Genomic DNA, 8,904 nt, shown 5'->3' with positions numbered 1-8,904 from the left:
CAAGTATGTAACCTATTCCTTTGTGCTTTTCAAGATGATTAGTGTGTTTTAAGATTATTGCATGAACCTGTCAACTTGTAGCCTGAATCATGATAAGCCTCACTAATCTGCTACTCACTTGCTTTGATAGTAAAACACTGGAGAAAGAGAGTTTGGTTTCAGTTGTGGCTGACCTGAGGCAAGCCAGCCTTACTACTACAAGATTCATCTCTGAAACTCTTCTTCTCCTTGAGGTATCTTGTCATTTTGCACAAATGGGAGGTTTGAACTTGGGGGTGGAATGAGGAGTAAATGTAGGCCTATTTGTTGTCTACAGAAACAGAGGTTTAAGTGGATGACACATTTTAAGTCTTGACATCTTTATTTCAGTGTTGGTTATAAGGTAGGCAATTGCTTATCACAAACACCATGGTTTGGTTCATAAAGTTAGATCCACTTTTACACAACTCTGAAGAATTGTTGATTCTGTCTTGAATGTCCTAAACAGAATGTAGCAGTTTTTTCGTTCAGCATTCAGTTCAGCCATGAAGAGGATTTAAAACAAATTGTGCCACCTCTAATGTCCCTTTGTCGTTCCTAATATCATTATGTAACTTTATTTTACCAATTCAACTTCCTGGTTGGAAGATAGTCATGGTGGAATTCTTCTTGGGGCAAAAATACAGAATCTCTGGGAGGGGGTGGATCACATGCATTCTGGATCATATTATGCTTTCAGTTATTTAATAATAGAGGAGTTCAAGTGAAATTGCATTTCTGAGCTAAATTGGTTAAGGTGTTTGGACATCTTGCCATGTAAGGTTTGTCATCCTGTGTTCTTTTAGTAGAAAAGTCATCATTTTGATTAATTAAGAATCAAATTGTTGGATTGCACTGTCCATAAACATGAAATTAATTGTTTGGTTATATTTGGCTGTTGCAGTGAATCTTTCAGCTCAATTTTGCTATTGATTTTTATTTTGGTTCTTGAATTTAGTGTCCCACTTACTTTAGTGTCCCACTTGAAATATGATGTGCCTGATTTTGACTTGTAGTCATTGACTGTAGATGAAATTGTAATATGAATTTCTCACCCCTTATAGCTGCATAGCAGGACTGTTCACACAGTGTACATGATTCAGCCGAAAAAGAAAGATGTTCTTAAACTATTATTGAAACTTCTGTTACCGGCACAGTGTTACATTGCTCCATTTAAGGTAAGATGGTGAAATTTATCAGTTGAATATGTATGTATGAACAATTTCATGTTTGACTTGGATTTCACATGCGCCTACAGCTAAAAATATATTTTTAACGCCAACAGATAATTCTACTTAAAGAGGTCGTTGAACTTTCCAACTACATTGACAGAAGCCAGTTGACTGCATCTTTAGGAGGATACCTTGTTTACTGCCATTGGAGTTGGGTTACATTTATCAAGGTACTTCTTTGCAATCATTTACATGTTAATATCTCACATCAGGATGAATTTAGGTGTTCAACTTCTCCTCTCCCAAAGAATGAATCCATTTAAAACAAGTGTCACTGCTCATTCTGTGAATTCACAAAGAGTGTGCACTGGATTTCTTTTCCATGAATCTTGGGCAATTTTTAGTTTCAGCCTAGTGAGTTTAATATGTGATCTTCTTAAAGTGCAGTGTTTGCTGCAGTGAGCTTTAGTGGGTAGATTATCAAGAAGTCTTATGATCAGTCATAACTCCAATAATAAAGCTTAACACATGGTAGCATTGTCCTCCTCTCTTCAGTGGTAGTTGGATGAACTCCCTGGGGAGCTTATGCCCTGTACTAGATTTCCTGCATATCTAAAGGATGAAATGTGAACTCTGCTCCCAAGCTATATTTCTCCCAAGCGAACCTCCACAGTAGATGCACAGTTAATGAATCTGTCTGGAGATGACAGCTCAGTGATTCAACTGCGTCATCGGTAGATGATGATGATGATAGATCAGGAGATGCTTAATTTTTTGTGAATCCATTCATGGGCTTTCAGTGATGTGGGTCCACGCTATTGTTATTGTGTTGGTGAAGCTTGTGCGATTGCACAACGCAATCAGCTGACCTCATTAGCAAGTGAAAGGCAGCTCCTCTTGTGGTTGATCATATTTGCTCATGTTTGACTGGGCATTCATCCAGGTTGACAGTATTCATTAGTTCCATGAGAGCAGTCTTTTTGGGATGTTATAATGAACCTTTTTGGGACATTATAATGTTATGATTTTGCCTGAATGGAAAGATTTGATAAATTATAATAATGTAGAATGTAAGCATGGTCATCAAACCTTTTGTGATTGTGTGTATATGTTATGCCTTAGTTTGACTAGAACTTTGATCAATTGATGCTCTTCTGATGTGATTGGAATGTCATTCATTTTCTCATCTTTGGTTACCTGCTTCATCTCATCTTCTAATTATCCCTCATCTTCCTCATCAACCTTATTATACAGGAGATTGATGCCTTTGTCCAGGAGTTCTTCTCAGTGGTACAAAGACTGCCTTGCTGCATCTCCACCCTGCAAACACTCTCAAGACAGCCTGTACCCTCTGCCCTGGAAGAATTAAAGGACTTCTCTTCCACGAATGAGGCAAAGTTCCAACAACTTAGAAGGTAAGTCACTATTTTGACGATGTGTATAAGTTGGACGACACTGTGTACTTGTGAACATACAGGAGACTAGATATTTGCCTTAAGTTAAATTGGATTTTGTTCTGCATGTGAGCTACACTTGCACTTCCTGACAGTGCTTTTAAAGGGTAAAGATAACTACCTCAAGTTGCAAATTTTGTAGACGGACTTTGTCTTCAATGCTTCCTTCGATTTATAGTCTGACTGTGTGTGTATATCAGGCATGATAATCGCTCACCTTTTGTCGAAATTAGCCGTTTTGAATCCAAAATAGGTGACTTCCCTGGATCATATAGATCCGATGAGGGGGGGGGGGGGATAAGCAGAGCGGAGCGGCTCTTTAGTCTGGAACGCACGTTGAACGTTCGAACGATTAGATTTTGATGGGCCGTTGATGGCCAGGGCTACAGAAAAGAGAAGCAACATGTGCGCAGGCGTGAAGGGCAGAAACTGTAATGTGCGCGTGAAACTCCTTGGTGAAGAAATTGGTGACAGAACGTCAGCTGCGGTTTTTGTATGCTGAGAGAAGACCTTCGCAAATACTGAGATAAGAATGTAACGTTAACAAAACACAAATTGCTAGCTAACGATAGATGGCTAACTTTGGTACTAACATTTGGTACTAACATTACTAAGTGCAGTACAGATACAGTACAGATAACTACTAACGTTAGCGTTGTCAGCCTATTTTGCAAGCTGTTAGCCCCTTTCACACATAGTTCCCTGTAAATTAAATGGAATCGCAACCCAGGTCCGCCAGTGATTTTCGCCGTTTAATGAACTAAATGCCCGAAAAATATGATGATGAATACATATAAAACTGAGGTATGATATATGGCAGTCTCAGGCGCCTGTCACGTCTCCAGTAGCTACATTAGAACTTTGCATCCTTTGATACATATAAGGATCTTGTAACTTCGCAAACAATGGCAACATTTAAATAGTTTACTCTATGTTCAACTGGAAAAGGTAGTGAGAAGATTTTCGTGTTTTGATTTCGCTGGGAGTTCGTTAAAAATGCCTTTCCACCAAAGAACCGTGGAGCCGCGCCGCGTGAGGGTCATACAATATTTGTGTATTAAAGGCAACGCCGCGGCAGTTGAACATTTCAATTCTGCCATTGTTTGCGAAGTTACAAGATCCTTACATCCCGTCAAGATCCTTGATGATATAAATATAAGTATGATATATATGGCAGTCTCACGCGCCTGTCACGTCTCCAGTACATTAGAACTTCGCATCCTTTGATACATATGACAGGATGTAAGGATCTGTAACTTCGCCGCGGCAGTTGAACATAGAGTAAACTATTTCAATTTTGACATTGTTTACGAAGTTACAGATCCTTACATCCCGCCATATGTATCAAAGGATGCAACGTTCTAATGTAGTGGAGACGTGACAGGCGCGTGAGACTGCCATATATATCATACCTCTGTTTTATATGTATTTATCATATTTTTCGATATATAACGGAAGTATGATATATGGCAGATAGATGGTATATATGCAGATAACGTTACTCAAGAGTTTGTGAACATTGTTTTTCTTTCAGAATGAGTGTGTTAGGAGAGAAAGATGCTCTGGTTGTCAAACAACTAGATAGAGGAATAAAGTGCAGCTGGAACTGGTCATGGCTTAAATTAGAAGCTAAGGTAGAGACAAACGGACAAGAGCTTTCATTCCATCTGGCAGATGTGTTCAAGAAGATTGACAAGCAGGGATTGGCAAGGTGCATTATCTGTCAGAAAGATATTAACTACGCAAACAAGGTTAGCCATGCACTGCAGGTACATTGTAAAACTGAAGTGCACAAAAAGAAGATGCATGGCATATCCACAACACGCAGTATAGCCAGCACCTTTCTTCAGAGCAGAGAGACGGCATCAACTGCAAGCCAGGGTCCCCAAAAAATCAGGCAGCAGTGCCAGGCACCTGTACTACCTGCTGTGAACCGTATAGCAAATGCAGAGGTGGGTGTAGGCCTATTTGTCGGCACAGGCAGCATCACTATTTAGGCATGGAATACTTTACCAGTTCAGCACAGGCAGCATCATCACTTAAACATAAAAGACACTGAAATACAGTAGCTTTTAACTAATTGCATAATTTGTGTTCTATCTAGGCAATGGTTCTTGGAGTGATAGCAGAACATTCCCTCCCGTTTGCTATTGCTCCAGTAATTGTGGAGCTTGCGCAGACTCTTGCCCTGGACAAAGTGGGTTTGCAGGGAATGAACTGGAGTTATTCGAAGTTATTTATTTTTTTGGGGGGGGGGGAGCGGTCTCGTATCCTTCTCACCTTTTTCACCCCGACCTGTTTTCATGCCTGGTATATAGGAGAGAATTAAACATACATTTTAGAATTGTAGTAGCTAATTGTGTACCTAGAATTCTGGTTCTAATTTGAACTGGATGGCTAATACACGCATAATACAGTATTATTCATAAAGTGTCTTACCTCATTAAACCCCATAATACGGATCTTTAAAGTTGCACAACGTTTGCAGTGTAAACAAATGACAAAAGCTTTTGCTTTTAGCCGGGAGATGTGGCCCTTGCGGTCTAATGGTCAGGGACTATTTTTTACAGATGAGTGTCCCAAGACTAAAACGTTAGAGGATTATAGAGTGTTTATTTTAACGCCATGACTGCTCGCCTGTGATGTGTAGGGAGCTTGGCTTGGATGAGCTGCTGAGGCATTGTGAGCGAGTGGTGGAAAAGCTGCGCTACCCTGAGAATGAGCCCTGCTTTCAGGCCATGGCTGGGACTGCCCTCTTCACCCACACCGCCTTTGATATGCTACAGAACTACAGCAGGTACTGTGCGTTGAGGAATATGCTTTGCATTAGTGTTTATTTTTTTCTTATTTGACTAACAAATTTCAAATTGAGCGGTCAGTTGACATGCTATATATATATATTCTTAACAACTATCTATTTCAAGGTTTAGCATAGTATACTGCTATGATGATTCTTTGTTGAAGGTCTGTTGTTGTCTGTTTCTTGAAAGGATAACTGCAGCTATGCAGAAAATTGAGTTGCTGTGGCAACAGGCCTTTTCCAAGGCCCACCTCCAGTTGCAGGTCATCCCGCTTTGTGAGGAGGCAAAGCAGGTAGGTTAATGGACACAAACGGTTCATTTGTTTTTCCTGTGTTTATGTTGCATGTTATACAAAATGTAATTGATCAGTGTATATTTGCCTCCACTTTCAGATAACGGAACGGATTAAAAGCCTTCAAAAAGAGAAGCTCCAGCCTTACAGAATAGAAATCGCCAAAGATGCAAGAAAGGCAGATATATTGATATCAGAATTTGAGGCGTCCATCTACACACCTGCAATGGTAGATACACTGATATTTTCGTCTTTGGAGATGAATGCATTGGTGTACTAGACCTGCTCTGTTGAACCTTAAACATTCACAATGGTCTTTTTGTTCTTCCCTGTTGTCAGGCTCTGGTCCGTTGTGCTGAGGATGTGATCCACACTTTGGCTGAGACTCTGCCACCTGGAGACGTCCAGACAAGGGTGGAGTGGATACAGGACCTTGACAGGCTGAAGGAGAATTTCCACTCTGCTGTAGAGCTTCCACATCAAACCCTCAGAGCAGTTTCCAACTTTTACCATTACTACAGCAAAGTGGGTACTGTCTTGGACGGATGTATCTGTACATTTGTTTCAGTTGTGATTTGCATGTTCCTAGGGGTGTAACGGTACACAAAAATCATGGTTCCTTGGTTTTTCAGTCGGTACAGCGGGGTAAAAAGAAACACAAAACATAAAATTGCTTTTTTATTATTATTATTATTAACTAGTGATTTACTGAACAAACTGGGTCTTTCTTCCTTGTATTATAATAGTAATAACTTGAATTTATATAGCGCTTTTCAGGGTACCCAAGGTCGCTTTACAGAGATACAGAACTAGAGGTGAACAGATGGGACTTGAGGGCCATTTTAAAGGCGTCCAGAGGGGGGATGTTGCGGATCACCGTAGGGAGAGACTTCCAGAGGGTGGGGGCTGTCACACTAAAAGCTCTGTCTGGGGTGGCAAGCAGGCCTGAGTTTCACGACTGCAGGTTTCGGGGAGGGGCATATGGGCGGAGGAGGTTGGATATGTACTGGCACGGGCATGGAGGGACTTGTAGGTGAGGAGGAGGATTTTGTAGGAGATGCTGGACTTGGCCCGGAAGCCAGTGGAGGTGAATGAGGGTGGGGGTGGTGTGCTGCCACGGCTTTGTGTGCGTGAGAACCCTGGCAGCAGAGTTTTGGACTTACTGGAGCCTGTCCAGGGTTTTGTTGGGTACCCCGAACAGGACACCATTGCAATAGTCCAGACGGGAGGTGACAAACGCATGGACCAGGGTTTCAGCAACAGACTCCGAGTTTTCTTACTGTTCAGTTTGAGAAACATTTTTTATTGTATTTTTTATTTCATGCAGGCAGTTGACCAGGGACTGAGGGCAGAGCTAGGAGGATGGAGTAGTGCTGAGATAGATTTATTTGAGTATCATCATCATAGCAGTGGAAGTTGAGGCCATGATGGCGGAGGATCTGGCCGAGGGGAAACATGTAGATGGTGAACAGACGGGGTCCAAGCACAGAGCCTTGAGGCACACGGTCATGCTTGACTGGGGCTGGGGGGGGGGGGAACTCGAGCCATTTATGGTAAACTGTTCCCTGTAGGAGAGCTAGGATTGGAACCAGGAGAGGGCTGTGCTGGTGACACCTAGGAGGTCGGTTAGGCGGTTGTGGTATAAATCCGACTCATTAGTGTCGATGTTATAGCCTACATTATGGGTCGCCTATCACTAGTGGCGTTCGGGTGAAGGAGCATTCGCTTTTGCTAAATGTCGCTTATTTTCATTTAGTTCGATGCAAATGTATCACATCTCAAAGTGAACGTCATAATGGCACTAGTGAAAGGTGACCCATAATGTATCCTGTAACATCCACGATAATGAACTGTGAGAGCACCTAAAAACTTAATAGTTTACAAGTAAACCAAAGGAGAGTCGGATTCTGGAGGGAGTCGGAAAATGGCACAACACCGGCATATAGCTTTGGTCCGATCCACCTGTCTTTGTCCATCGTCATTGTAGTTAACTGAGAAACTGTCATTTTTGCAAACAGGAGACTGACAGGATATTGGAGCGTTCGCCATAACTTCTGGTCTCTGCTAAACTACCGCCAATCTCTCTGTGGCGTGTGTGCATATTCGTAGTGGCTGAGATTACTTCACCATAAAGTTTCGCACACACAAAAAAGTTCTGCACATGCAGTGGTTTAAACAACTTTGCATTCCGTCTGTACACACGTGTACTGAACCGAAAGACCCATACCGGAAAATTTCTGTACAAATACATACCGTTACACTCCTACTTTGTACATTATTGCAGTTAGGTATCATGTATTCAACTTGATCTCATGTACTTGCTTTATATCTCATCAGTCCAATAGCTGGTACAATATTGTCCTGTGTGAGAACTTTCTTCAAGACCTTCTGTGGGGTGTGAACTGTGACAGCCACAAAAAGCGCCATCCCCAGGGGATGCATGGGGTTGTCCCAGTGTGGAGGCAGGCAGTCTGTGACTTCCTGAGGAAACATCCCTCCCCTGATATGGAGGAGCTGGTCCAGTTGGCACACCTCGCCAATGTCATCCCTAATTCTCAGCTACAGCGGGCAGGCAAGCAGCTGTCACAACGGTGAGAACTTCAGCCTGTGGGCCAGGGAACCAATGTTTTAAATCTTGTATAAAAATATACATAGTTGAAGTGATTTGTGAGGGTATTAACAACAATAACTTACTCTCAAACCCACCAGGTGCATGACCCTTCGGAAACTTCTGACCTCCCCTGGGGCAGTACCCATCAACGATCTCCAGTTGGCGTTGCAGTGGCAGTATGAGTTTCTGAGGGGCAGCCACAAGGATGGGTCACACACTGACCTAGCCGTAGGCAGAGGATCTGAGACCATTCAGAATGGTCCGGTCGGTGCATGTAGTATTAATTCTGGTTCCAGATCAGACCACCACATCAGAGACAACATGCACAGCCTTGGGTCCCACTCCAACCTGGGTAAGTGGAAACCAGGGAAGGAGACACCGCACGATCAACCTTCTCTAGGTACGTCCCCCTCTGGGGCTGTGTCTGCTGTGGGTAAGCCCCCCTCTCTCAGCTCGTTTGACTCTGGCTTTGATGGAGCAGGAAGCAGCAACCTGGAAACTGGAGCAGGGAAAGAAGGATGGGAAGGACTGTCCAGGCTACCAGGCACCAGAGACT

This window comes from Nansenia antarctica (assembly GCF_963989245.1).
Source record: "Nansenia antarctica genome assembly, chromosome: 3".
Classification (NCBI taxonomy): domain Eukaryota; kingdom Metazoa; phylum Chordata; class Actinopteri; order Argentiniformes; family Microstomatidae; genus Nansenia; species Nansenia antarctica.
This window is presented reverse-complemented; position numbering follows the sequence as displayed.